Raw genomic sequence first — 13,502 nt, 5'->3', positions numbered from 1 at the left:
GAACATTGCTAGTGGGAGTGCAAACTTATATAACCAATCTGAAAAATCAATTTGATGATTTCTCAGAAAAGTGGGAATAGTTCTACCTCGACACTCAGCTAAACCACACCTGGGCATATACCCAAAAGATGTTCCACTATACCACAAGAGCATTTGCTCAACTATGCTCATACCAGCTTTAATTCTAATAGCCAGAAACTGCAAACAACCCTGATATGCTGTGGCAAGGGAAAACTACCACACAATCACAAAACCTTTGTCCCCAAATTTTCCCTGCCTACTAGAAGTACAGGGGGAAAGAGGGAGCCGAGAAGAAGGAAATGGTCAACCAATGTCTGGCTCAACTTGAGACCCATCCCATGGTCAAGGACAATTCCATGACACTATTAGCTTCCATGTGCATATGGGGTTTCTGTTATTTTTGTTGTTATTGAAGACCAGCATTAGTCCGTGGTGGCCCAATAGAATACATGGGATAAACTCAATGTGTTTCTATCAGTTGAGACTTGTTTTGTGTCCGGTTACGTGGTCAATTTTGGAGAAGGTGCTATGAGGTGCCATGAAAAAGATATAATCTTTTGTATTAGAATGAAATGTTAAGTAGATATCTGATAAATCCGTCTGGTTCATAACCTCTGTTAGTTTCACTGTGTCTTTGTTTAGGTTCTGTTTCCACGACCTGTCCATTGGTGAGAGTGGGGTGTTGAAGGCTCCCACTATTATTGTGTAAGGTACAATGTGTGCTTTGAGCTTTAGTCATGTTTCTTTTACAAATGTGAGCACCCTTGCATTCGGGCCCTAGGTGTTCAGAATTGAGAGTTCATTTTGGTGGATTTCTCCTTTGATGTGTATGTAATGTCCTTCCCTATCTTTTTTATAACTTTTGGTTGAAAGTCTACTTTATTGGATATTAGAATGGGTACTCCAGCTTATTTCATGAGGCCATTTGCTTGGGAAAAAATTTGCTAGCCTTTTACTCTGAGGTAGTGTCTGTTACTGAGGTGCGTTTCCTCTATGCTGCAAAATGCTGGGTCCTGTTTACATATCCACTCTGTTAGCCTATTTCAGTGTATTCAGGAATTGAGTTCATTGATGTGGAGAGATATTAAAGACCAATGGTTGTTGTTTCCTGTTATTTTTACTGTTAGAGGTGGAATTGTAGTTGTGTAGTCCTCTTCTTTTGGGTTTGTTGTGAGAAGATTAATTTCTTGCCTTTTCTTGGATGCAGTTTCCCTCCTTGTGTTAAAGTTTCTCTTCTATTATCCTCTGTAGGCCGGGATTAGTGGAAAGATGTTGTTTAAATTTGGTTTTGTCATGGATATCATGGTTTCTTCATCTATGTTGATTGAGAGTTTTGCTGAGTATAGTAATCCTGGGCTGTCATTTTTGTTCACTTAGGGTCTGTATGACATCTGCCCAAGGTCTTCTGTTCTTTAGAGTCTCTATTGAGAAGTCTACTATAATTCTGATAGGTCTGTCTTATATGTTACTGACCTTTTTCCCTTACCACTTTTCCCTTACCCTTAATATTTTCTTCTTTGCTCTGTGCCTTTGTTGCTGTAATTATTCTAAGATGGGAGGAATTTCTTTTCTGTTCCAATCTGATTGATCTTCTGTAGGCTTCTTGTGTGTTCATGGGCATTTCCTTCTTTAGGTAAGGGAAGTTTTCTTCTACAATTCTATTGACGATGTTTCCTGGCCCTTTGCTTGTGTCTCTAACTATTATTCTTAGGCTTGGTCTCCACATTGTGCCCTTTGTTACTGGACTATTTTGAGTTAGGAGCTTTCTGCCTTTTGTATTTTCTTTGACTGCTGTGTCAATATCTTCTATGGTATCTTCTCCATCTGAAATTCTCTCTTCTGTCTCTTGTATTCTGTTGGTGATGGCTGCATATGAGACTCCTGCTGTTTTTTCTTAGGTTTTTCCATCTCCAGGGTTGTCTCCTTTTGTTCTTTCTTTAATGTTTTTATTTTCATTTTTATATCCTGGATTGTTTTGTTTAATTCCTTCATCTCTTTGATTGTTTTTTCCTGTATTTCTTTAAGAGATTTATGTGTTTCCTCTTTAAGGACTTCTACTTGTTTACCCATGTTCTCCTGTATTTCTTTTTTTTTTTTTATGTTCTTAAAATGATAACTTTATTATAATTTACTTCAGTCATTTCCATGTAGAAACTTCATCAAAAACCTCTTACCACCAGTTAGCTTACTCAATGAACACTGAAACACTGAAAGTTATGCACAGCATCCCCCATTGAGAATGCAGGTTATTTCAAAATTAAATGTTGCCAAAGGAATTCAGATGCTAACAGAAGATGTGAGTCACATTAGCTGAGTCCGAGTACAACTGTAAACAGTAACGTTTCCCTGTTCCCTTACACTACTTAATGAAATAAACAGCCCTCTGTGTCACTTACTTCACACTTATAATTTCATACACTAGGCTGAAACATTAGTTTCATGGGGTATATCCCATCAGTGATCTACACCTACATACCTATAAACACTGATGGCAACATGTTCCCAGACACAATTTTCCTCATTTTACAAACAACAGCTCCTTACTCTAGACTTATCGTATTTTGGATAGATTCTTTAAATTAAAAAAATAAAAATAAAAAAAAATAAAGTATTGGAAGCACATGTTTAAAAGCAAATACAGAAGCTAGACAGAGGTAGGGCATGCTTTTCAGCCCAGAACTTGGGAGACAGAAGCAGCCAGATCTCTAGTTTGAGGCCAGTCTGGTCTACAGGCTATGCCGAGAAACCTTGTCTTGAAAAAAAACAAAACAAAACAAAATGAGAGGCAGTGTGAAACTGCTTTTCACAGTCAACGGAAGTGAACCTTATTAGGCGCTGTGGAGCAGCCCTTGTCCTTCAGCACAAGAAAGGGCCAAAGTTCCTTCTTCAGAGCCAAAGCCTAAACTGGGAAGATGTAGCACAGTCTTGTCAGCCAGTGACAGGTAAACTAGCACCACAGGGACAGACGTGCTAAATTTTAACACTGTTCATCAACAGCTCCATCTTTCTGAGTTTGCGTTTGTTCTTTGGCATTGGCTTGGGATACAATCCGTTTCTCAGAAGATATTCCTTGCTGAGGCGAATCTGAGCGCCGTGCTGAAGCTCTTGTATGCAATTGTTTTTCTTCAAGATGGAAAGAGCAACAGCAGCACAACCCAGGGTAGAAAGGCACCTGTTGGTTCGTTGCACCGGAATTACATATTGACTACAAACGCTAGTTTTTCGTTTGTTTTTTGTTTTGCTTTTATGCTTTTAATTTTTAAGTGAAAATGTTACATTGTTGGTCACAATTTCCGTGGTGTCAAGAGCCCACTGGCTGGCATGTTCCACACTGACTGAACGACTCAAGTCTTTAAACCCACTTACTACAAAATGGAAATGTCTGTTTCTTCTTTCAGAAAAGAAACCACCACCCTGTGATTAAAACTCCCCACAGTTGTTTTTTTTTTAATTTTTAATATTTTTATTACATATTTTCCTCAGTTACATTTCCAATGCTATCCCAAAAGTCCCCCATAGTGCCCCCCACTTCCCTACCCACCCATTCCCATTCTTTTGGCCTTGGCATTCCCCTATATTGGGGCATATAAAGTTCGCAAGTCCAATGGGCCTCTCTTTCCAGTGATGGCCAACTAGGCCATCTTTCGATACATATGAAGCTAGAGACAAGAGCTCCGGGGTTCTGGTTAGTACATCATGTTGTTCCAACAATAGGGTTGCAGATCCCTTTAGCTCCTTGGGTACTTTCTCGAGCTTCTCCATTGGGAGCCCTGTGATACATCCAATAGCTGACTGTGAACATCCACTCCTGTGTTTGCTAGGCCCCGGCATCGTCTCACAAGAGAGAGCTATATTTGGGTCCTTTCAGCAAAATCTTGCTAGTGTATGCAATGGTGTCAGCATTTAGAAGCTGATTATGGGATGGATCCCTGAATACGGCAGTCTCTAAATGGTCCATCCTTTCATCACAGCTACGAACTTTGTCTCTGTAACTCCTTCCCTGGGTGTTTTGTTCCCAATTCTAAGAAGGGGCACAGTGTCCACACTTTGGTCTTCATTCTTCTTGAGTTTCATGCGTTTAGTAAATTGTATCTTATATCTTGGGTATCCTAAGTTTTGGGCTAATATCCACTTATCAGTGAATACATATTGTGTGAGTTCTTTTGTGATTGTGTTACTTCACTCAAGATGATGCCCTCCAGGTCCATCCATTTGGCTAGGAATTTCATAAATTCATTCTTTTTAATAGCTGAGTAGTACTCCATTGTGTAAATGTACCATAATTTCTGTATCCATTCCTCTGTTGAGGGACATCTGGGTTCTTTCCAGCTTCTGGCTATTATAAATAGGACTGCTATGAACATAGTGGAGCATGTGTCCTTTTTAACGGTTGGGACATCTTCTGGATATATGCCCAGGAGAGGTATTGCTGGATCCTCCGGTAGTACTATGTCCAATTTTCTGAGGAACCGCCAGACTGATTTCCAGAGTGGTTGTACAAGCTTGCAATCCCACCAACAATGGAGGAGTGTTCCTCTTTCTCCACATCCTCGCCAGCATCTGCTGTCACCTGAATTTTTTATCTTAGCCATTCTGACTGGTGTGAGGTGGAATCTCAGGGTTGTTTGGATTTGCATTTCCCTGATAATTAAGGATGTTGAACATTTTTTCAGGTGCTTCTCTGCCATTCGGTATTCCTCAGGTGAGAATTCTTTGTTCAGTTCTGAGCCCCATTTTTTAATGGGGTTATTTGACTTTCTGGAGTCCACCTTCTTGAGTTCCTTATATATATTGGATATTAGTCCCTTATCTGATTTAGGATAGGTGAAGATCCTTTCCCAATCTGTTGGTGGTTTTTTTGTCTTATTGATGGTGTCTTTAGCCTTGCAGAAGCTTTGCAGTTTCATGAGGTCCCACTTGTCAATTCTCGATCTTACAGCACAAGCCATTGATGTTCTATTCAAGAATTTTTCCCCTGTGCCCATATCTTCAAGGCTTTTCCCCACTTTCTCCTCTATAAGTTTCAGTGTCTCTGGTTTTATGTGAAGTTCCTTGATCCACTTAGACTTGACCTTAGTACAAGGAGATAGGAATGGATCGATTCGCATTCTTCTACATGTTAACAACCAGTTGTGCCAGCACCATTTGTTGAAAATGCTGTCTTTCTTCCACTGGATGTTTTTAGCTTCCTTGTCGAAGATCAAGTGACCGTAGGTGTGTGGGTTCATTTCTGGGTCTTCAATTCTATTCCATTGGTCTATTTGTCTGTCACTATAACAGTATCATGCAGTTTTTATCACAATTGCTCTGTAGTAAAGCTTTAGGTCCGGCATGGTGATTCCACCAGAGGTTCTTTTATCCTTGAGAAGAGTTTTTGATATCCTGGGTTTTTTGTTATTCCAGATGAATTTGCAGATTGCACTTTCTAATTCGTTGAAGAATTGATTTGGAATTTTGATGGGGATTGCATTGAATCTGTAGATTGCTTTTGGCAAGATAGCCATTTTTACAATGTTGATCCTGCCAATCCATGAGCATGGGAGATCTTTCCATCTTCTGAGATCTTCTATAATTTCTTTCTTCAGAGACTTGAAGTTTTTATTATACAGATCTTTCACTTCCTTAGTTAGAGTCACGCCAAAATATTTTATATTATTTGTGACTATTGAGAAGGGTGTTGTTTCCCTAATTTCTTTCTCAGCCTGTTTATTCTTTGTGTAGGGAAAGGCCATTGATTTGTTTGAGTTAATTTTATATCCAGCTACTTCACCGAAGCTGTTTATCAGGCTTAGGAGTTCTCTGGTGGAATTTTTAGGGTCACTTATATATACTATCATATCATCTGCAAAAAGTGATATTTTGACTTCATCTTTTCCAATTTGTATCCCTTTGATCTCCTTTTGTTGTCGAATTGCTCTGGCTAGGACTTCAAGTACAATGTTGAATAGGTATGGAGAAAGTGGACAGCCTTGTCTAGTCCCTGATTTTAGAGGGATTGCTTCAAGCTTCTCACCATTTACTTTGATGTTGGCTACTGGTTTGCTGTAGATTGCTTTTATCATATTTAGGTATGGGCCTTGAATTCCTGATCTTTCCAAGACTTTTATCATGAATGGGTGTTGGATCTTGTCAAATGCTTTTTCCGCAACTAACGAGATGACCATGTGGTTTTTGTCTTTGAGTTTGTTTATATACTGGATTACGTTGATGGATTTCCGAAAAATTGAACCATCCCTGCATCCCTGGGATGAAACCTACTTGGTCAGGATGGATGATTGTTTTGATGTGTTCTTGGATTCGGTTAGCAAGAACTTTATTGAGGATTTTTGCATCAATATTCATAAGGGATATTGGTCTGAAGTTTTCTATCTTTGTTGGGTCTTTTTGTGATTTAGGTATCAGAGTAATTGTGGCTTCATAGAATGAGTTGGGTAGAGTACCTTCTGTTTCTATTTTGTGGAATCGTTTGTGAAAAACTGGGATTAGATCTTCTTTGAAGGTCTGATAGAACTCTGCACTAAACCCATCTGGTCCTGGGCTTTTTTTACTTGGGAGACTATTAATGACTGCTTCTATTTCTTTGGGGGATATAGGGCTGTTTAGATCATTAACCTGATCTTGATTCAACTTTGGTACCTGGTATCTGTCTAGGAACTTATCCATTCCATCCAGGTTCTCCAGTTTTGTTGAGTATAGCCTTTGGTAGAAGGATCTGATGGTGTTTTGGATGTCTTCAGGATCTGTTGTTATGTCTCCTTTTTCATTTCTGATTTTGTTGATTAGGATGCTTTCCCTGTGCCCTCTAGTGAGTCTGGCTAAGGGTTTATCTATCTTGTTGATTTTCTCAAAGAACCAGCTCCTTGATTGGTTGATTCTTTGATTAGTTCTTCTTGTTTCCACTTGGTTGATTTCGCCCCTGAGTTTGATTATTTCCTGCCGTCTACTCCTCTTGGGTGAATTTGCTTCCTTTTGTTCTAGTGCTTTTAGGTATGTTGTCAAGCTGCTAATGTGTGCTCTCTCTAGTTTCCTTTTGGAGGCACTCAGAGCTATATGTTTTCCTCTTAGAAATGCTTTCATTGAGTCCCATAAGTTTGGGTATGTTGTGGCTTCATTTTCATTGAACTCTAAAAAGTCCTTAATTTCTTTCTTTATTCCTTCCTTGACCAAGGTATAATTGAGAAGAGTGTTGTTCAGTTTCCACGTGAAGGTTGGCTTTCTATTATTTATTTTGTTATTGAAGATCAGCCTTAGTCCATGGTGATCTGATAGGATGCATGGGACAATTTCAATATTTTTGTATCTGTTGAGGCCTGTTTTGTGACCAATTATGTGGTCAATTTTGGAGAAGGTACCATGAGGTGCTGAAAAGAAGGTATATCCTTTTGTTTTAGGATAGAATGTTCTGTAGATATCTGCCAGATCCATTTGATTCATAATTTCTGGTAGTTTCACTGTGTCCCTGTTTAGTTTCTGTTTCCATGATCTGTCCATTGGTGAAAGTGGTGTGTTGAAGTCTCCCACTATTATTGTATGAGGTGCAATGTGTGCTTTGAGATTTACTAAAGTTTCTTTAATGAATGTGGCTGCCTTTGTATTTGGATCATAGATATTCAGGATTGATAGTTCCTCTTGGCGGATTTTACCTTTGATGAGTATGAAGTGCCCCTCCCTGTCTTTTTTAATGACTTTGGTTTGGAAGTCAATCTTATCAGATATTAGAATGGCTACTCCAGCTTGTTTCTTCATACCATTTGCTTGGAAAATTGTTTTCCAGCCTTTCACTCTGAGGTAGTGTCTATCTTTTTCTCTGAGATGAGTTTCCTGTAAGCAGCAAAATGTTGGGTCTTGTTTGTGTAGCCAGTTTGTTAGTCTATGTCTTTTTATCGGGGAGTTGAGTCCATTGATATTAAGAGATATTAAGGAAAAGTAATTGTTGTTTCCTGTTATTTTTGTTGTTAAATTTGGCATTCTGTTTTTGTGGCTGTCTTCTTTTAGGTTTGTTGAGGGATTACCTTCTTGTTGTTTCTAGGGTGTGGTTCCTGTCCTTGTATTGGTTTTTTTCTGTTATTATCCTTTGAAGGGCTGGATTCGTGGAGAGATAATGTGTGAATTTGGTTTTGTCGTGGAATACTTTGGTTTCTCCATCTATGTTAATTGAGAGTTTGGCTGGGTATAGTAGCCTGGGCTGGAGTGTGTGTTCTTTTAGTGTCTGTATAACATCCGTCCAGGATCTTCTGGCTTTCATAGTCTCTGGTGAGAAATCTGGTGTAATTCTGATAGGCTTGCCTTTATATGTTACTTGGCCTTTTTCTCTTACTGCTTTTAGTATTCTATCTTTATTTAGAGCATTTGTTGTTCTGATTATTATGTGTTGGGAGGTATTTCTTTTCTGGTCCAGTCTATTTGGAGTTCTGTAGGCTTCTTGTATGTTCATGGGCATCTCTTTCTTTAGATTTGGGAAGTTTTCTTCAATAATTTTGTTGAAGATGTTTGCTGGTCCTTTGAGTTGAAAATCTTCATTCTCATCCACTCCTATTATCCGTAGGTTTGGTCTTCTCATTGTGTCCTGTATTTCTTGGATGTTTTGAGTTAGGATCTTTTTGCATTTTACATTTTCCTTAATTGTTGTGCCGATGTTCTCTATGGAATCTTCTGCACCTGAGATTCTCTCTTCCATCTCTTGTATTCTGTTGCTGATGCTCGTATCTATGGTTCCAGATTTCTTTCCTAGGGTTTCTATCTCCAGTGTTGCCTCATTTTGGGTTTTCTTTATTGTGTCTACTTCCCTTTTTAGGTCTAGTATGGTTTTGTTCATTTCCATCATCTGTTTGGATGTGTTTTCCTGTTTTTCTGTAAGGACTTCTACCCGTTTGATTATGTTATCCTGTTTTTCTTTAAGGAATTGTAACTCTTTAGCAGTGTTCTCCTGCAATTCTTTAAGGGATTTTTGTGCTTCCTCTTTACTGTCTTCTACCTGTTTACCAGTGTTCCTTTGTATTTCTTTAAGTGTGTTATTAAAGTCCTTCTTGAAGTCCTCTACCATCATCATGAGATATGCTTTTAGATCTGTGTCTAGCTTTTCCCGTGTGTTGGGGTGCCCTGGACTGGGTGAAGTGGGAGTGCTGGGTTCTGATGATGGTGAGTGGTCTTGGTTTCTGTTAGTAAGATTATTAAGTTTACCTTTCGCCATCTGGTAATCTCTGGGGTTAGTTGTTGTCGTTGTCACTGTTTAAAGATTGGAGCAGAAGCTGTGTTCCACTCACCAGCAGTCTCAAACTCCTGTGGCGGGGGTCGTGGGTAGCTGGCGGGTGTCAGCCGACCCTGCGCTCTAGCTACCCTGGTGCTGGTCCTGCCGGAAGAGGCCTGTGGTCCTACTCAGGCCGGTTTTCTGCTTCCCTAGCTAATGCAGTCTCAGGTCCCGCACGCAATTGGATTGGAGCAGAAGCTGTGTTCCACTCACCAGAAGTCTTAAGTTCCTGTGGCGGGTGTTGTGGGTAGCTGGCGAGTGTCAGCTGACCCTGCGCCCTAGCTACCCAGGTGCTTTTCTGACCGGAAGAGGCTTGTGGCCCTACTGAGGCCGGATTTCTGCCTCCCCAACCAAAGCAGTCTCAGGTCCCGCGTGATTGGACTGGAGCAGAAGCTGTGTTCCACTCACCAGCAGTCTCAAAATCCTGTGGCGGGGGGTTGTGGGTAGCTGGCGGGTGTCAGCCGATCCTGCGCTCTAGCTACCCCGGTGTGGGTCCGGCCGGAAGAGGCCTGTGGTCCTACTCAGGCCGGTTTTCTGCTTCCCTAACTCCAAAGGCTAGTTTTTAACTGCACCTGTTTGGGAAGTGGGAACAAGGAATTCTTATAGAAAATGTCCTTAGTCTGGCTCCATGTACCATCAATGAGGATGATTGTGGAAGGATAAACAGGAGAATCTAATATAAATTCTTCCAAATTAGTAGCTTCAGTCCCTGGATATAATATTAATGTACCAGAGTCCCAGCAAACAGTTGCAAGTTCAACACCTCGCCCTTCACTGATGCAGCGGCCAATCTTGACTCTGCATCTGTCTGGGGGAAGGCATGCTTCTAGCAGAGAGACTGTGCGCAACACTTGCTTTTTCCTCCTCTAGATGCTGGATTATGTACAAATGGGTAGAGATCTGGAGTGGGCGCACTGGGAGATATGGACACAAGCACACTTTCTGGGGCCGGCTGCAGTGGCTGCAGTGGCTGCACTCGGGCCTGCGCTCCACCGGCAGCCCCCAGAGCCCGTCTGCACTCTTGCTGTCCCCAATATGCCCCGCGGGAGTCGCCGCCAGAGGTGCGCCGCCCTCGGTCCGCTCCTCTTCGGGCGACTGTGACCCCTGGCGCCAGAAGGCTGATGCGCAGGCTCCCCCGAGCTTTCGTTAGCTCCTCTGCCTGCAGCTCCATGGGTGGTGGTAGAGTCAGGCCCTCTCCTGTATTTCTTTAAGGGAGTTATTTATGTCTGGCTTAAAGTCCTCTATCATATTCATGAGATGGGATTTTAAATCTAAATCTTGCTTTTCTAGTGTGCTGGGTTATCCAGGGCTTGCTGTGGTAGGGAAACTGAGTTCTGATGTTGCCAAGTGGCATTGGTTTCTGTTGCTTGTATTCTTGCACTTTCCTCTCAACATTTGGCTATTTCTGGTGCTAACTACCCTTGCTGTGAGCCTGTGATTCTGGTATCCTGGTTGTGTCAGAACTCCTGGGAGTCCAGCTGTCTCTGTGATCCCATGATCCTGAGATTCTGGGTGTGTTGGAGTTCCTGGGGGATCAAACTGGATGTGGGTGGAACAGGTGGACAGCCAGAGCCCAGGTGTCTACAACCAGGCACAGGTGCAAACCAAAAGGCCCCTGATACTATTAATAATACTATGTTATGCGTGGAGACATGAACCTAGCATAACTGTCCTTTGAGAAGTTCTAACTAGCAGCTGATGAAAACAGATGGAGAAACCCACAGAAAACATTAGATTGAGCTCAAGGAGTCTTGTAGAAGATTTAAGGGAAGGATTGAGGGACCTGGAGCAGATCGGGACTCCAAAAGGAGACCAAAAGAATCAACTAACCTGGAACTTTGTGGGCACCCAGAGACTGAACCACCAATCAAAGAGGATACATGGGCTGAACCCCATCACATAGGTAGCAGATATCCAGCTTGGTTTTCATGCAGGTCCCCCCGACAACTAGAGCAAGGGCTCTACTTCCTGCCTCTGGATCCTGTGCCCCTAACTGGGCTGCCTTATGTGGCCTCAGTGGGAGAGGATGTGCCTAGACCTGCAGTGACATTATGTGCTAGGGTGTGTTGGTACCCAACAGGGCTCCTTCCCCTTCTCTCTCTTTCTTTTTTATTAGATATTTTCTTCATTTATATTTCAAATGTTATCCTGAAAATTCCCTATACCCTCCCCCCTGCCCTGCTCCCCAACCCACTCACTCCTGCTTCCTGTCCCTGGCATTCCCCAGTACTAGGGCATATGATCTTCACAAGACCAAGGGCCTCTCCTCCCATTGATGGCCGACTAGGCCATCTTCTGCTACACATGCAGCTAGAGACACAGTTCTGTGGGGTACTGGTTAGTTCATATTTTTGATCCTCCCTTTAGCTCTTTGTTTACTTTCTCTAGCTCCTTCTTTAGAGGCACTGTGTTCCATCCAATAGATGACTGTGAGAATCCACTTCTGTATTTACCAGGCACTGGCATAGCCTCACCAGAGAGAACTATATCAGGGTCCTGTCAGCAAAATCTTGCTGGCATATGCAATGGTGTCTGGGTTTGGTGGTTGTATATGGGATGGATCCCTGGGTGGGGCAGTCTCCGGATGGTCCTTTCTTCTGTCCCAGCTCCAAACTTTGTCTCTGTAACTCCTTACATTTGTAATTTTTTCTCCATTCTAAGAAGGAACGAAGTATCCACATTTTGGTCTTCCTTCTTCTTGAGTTTCATGTGTTTTGCAAGTTATATCTTGGATAGTCTAAGTTTCTGGGCTAATATCCACTTATCAGTGAGTGCATATCATATGTGTTCTTTTGTGATTAGGTTACCTCACTCAGGATGATAGCCTCCAGATCCATCCATTTGCCTAAGAATTTCATAAATTCATTGTTTTTAATTGCTGAATAGTACTCCATTGTGTAAATGTACCACATTTTCTGTATCCGTTCCTCTGTTGAGGGACATCTGGGTTCTTTCCAGCTTCTGGCTATTATAAACAAGGCTTCTATGAACACAGTGGAGCATGTGTCCTTATTATAAGTTGGAGCATCTTCTGGGTATATGACAGACTATGTGAGTTGGGGCCTGGGAGGAGAGGGGAGCTGCAATAGGAATGTAAAGTGAATAATAAATAAATTAATGCGGGAAAAGGAGTACTTTGTATGGGACCAGAGAGATGGAATAGCAGATAGGAGCACTTGCTGCTCATGCAGAGAACCTGGGCTCTATTCTCAGCACATACATGTTCATAACTGTTTGTAACTCTAGTTCTGGGAAATCCAACAGCCTCTTCTGACCTGTCTAAGCACTAGGTCATGATATACATACATACATGGAGTGAAACCCCTCATGCACAGAAAATAAAATAAATAAATTGTAATTGAAAAGAATACACTGTGAAAATGAAGGAGGAGGCCAGGATCAACCACAACATGTAAGATATCTACTATAATTTAGGCAGAGGTGAAGATGCAGGTAACATAGGAGGAATAAAACTTACAGCATCCCTTCCTGTTTCTTAGAATTTGCATCCAAGTTAAGGATGGCAGGATGGCAGATTTGTTGGTTAGAATAGTGGATAAATTTGTAGTTGGATACAGGACAAGATAGACCACAAGAATAAATAAATATAGCATCAATCATAAACTAAAACAGTGAAGGGGGGAGTGGAAACACAGGTGTTGGAGAAGTTTGATTTAAAAAGAAATTACAATTGTGTGCATGTGTATGTATGATGTGCATGTCTATTTGTGTGTTGAACCCAAAGTTTTTAATATAGTAGGCAAGCACTCTATCATTGGGCTACCCTTTACCCAATGACTATCTTAATATTTTGTTTTATTTAATTTTGCTTATTTGATTGTTTAAAAATCTCTCAAAAGTTAACTAGAAAGGTCCTACCACCCCTTTTACAAAATTGCAACTGCTACATGGTCCTTGTTATACAAGAAAAATAATTATTTCTTAAGGTCATGTGAGGTATGTTTCTCTGACAGGCTACTTCTATCAATCTTCAAAAAAACACATTGGATTCACATTAGATGAAGAGTGTTGCAGCTGGTTTAGAAAAGAAAGGTAGGCATCATTTGCTTACAGCAGTCTCAAGCATGGCTACCCAGGTCACTCAACGCTAAATGAATATATACTTCCCTATCTAACTACAGAAACAATTCCATAGAGCCTAACCTTCCTGTGTGGACAGTGGAAGGTACTTGAGAGAGTACAGTGTCATAGCTTTTCTACATGGGCTTAAAAG

The 13,502-nt window shown here is 41.3% G+C and overlaps 1 protein-coding gene and 1 pseudogene across 1 annotated transcript in view; both read right to left on the bottom strand.

The window, feature by feature from the left end:
- LOC110288505 (cation channel sperm-associated auxiliary subunit beta-like) overlaps positions 1 to 13,502 on the bottom strand; it is a 239,931-nt gene that overhangs the window by 194,563 nt on the left and 31,866 nt on the right. The gene's annotated exons all lie outside the window — the stretch shown is intronic.
- Positions 2,992 to 13,355, bottom strand: LOC110287671 (tRNA-uridine aminocarboxypropyltransferase 2 pseudogene; annotated as a pseudogene).

This window comes from Mus caroli, unplaced genomic scaffold (assembly GCF_978045245.1).
Source record: "Mus caroli unplaced genomic scaffold, Mus_caroli_1 scaffold_14, whole genome shotgun sequence".
NCBI classification, from domain to species: Eukaryota; Metazoa; Chordata; class Mammalia; order Rodentia; family Muridae; genus Mus; species Mus caroli.
Note: the sequence above shows the minus strand (reverse complement) of the source record. Positions and strands in the feature narration are given on the sequence as shown.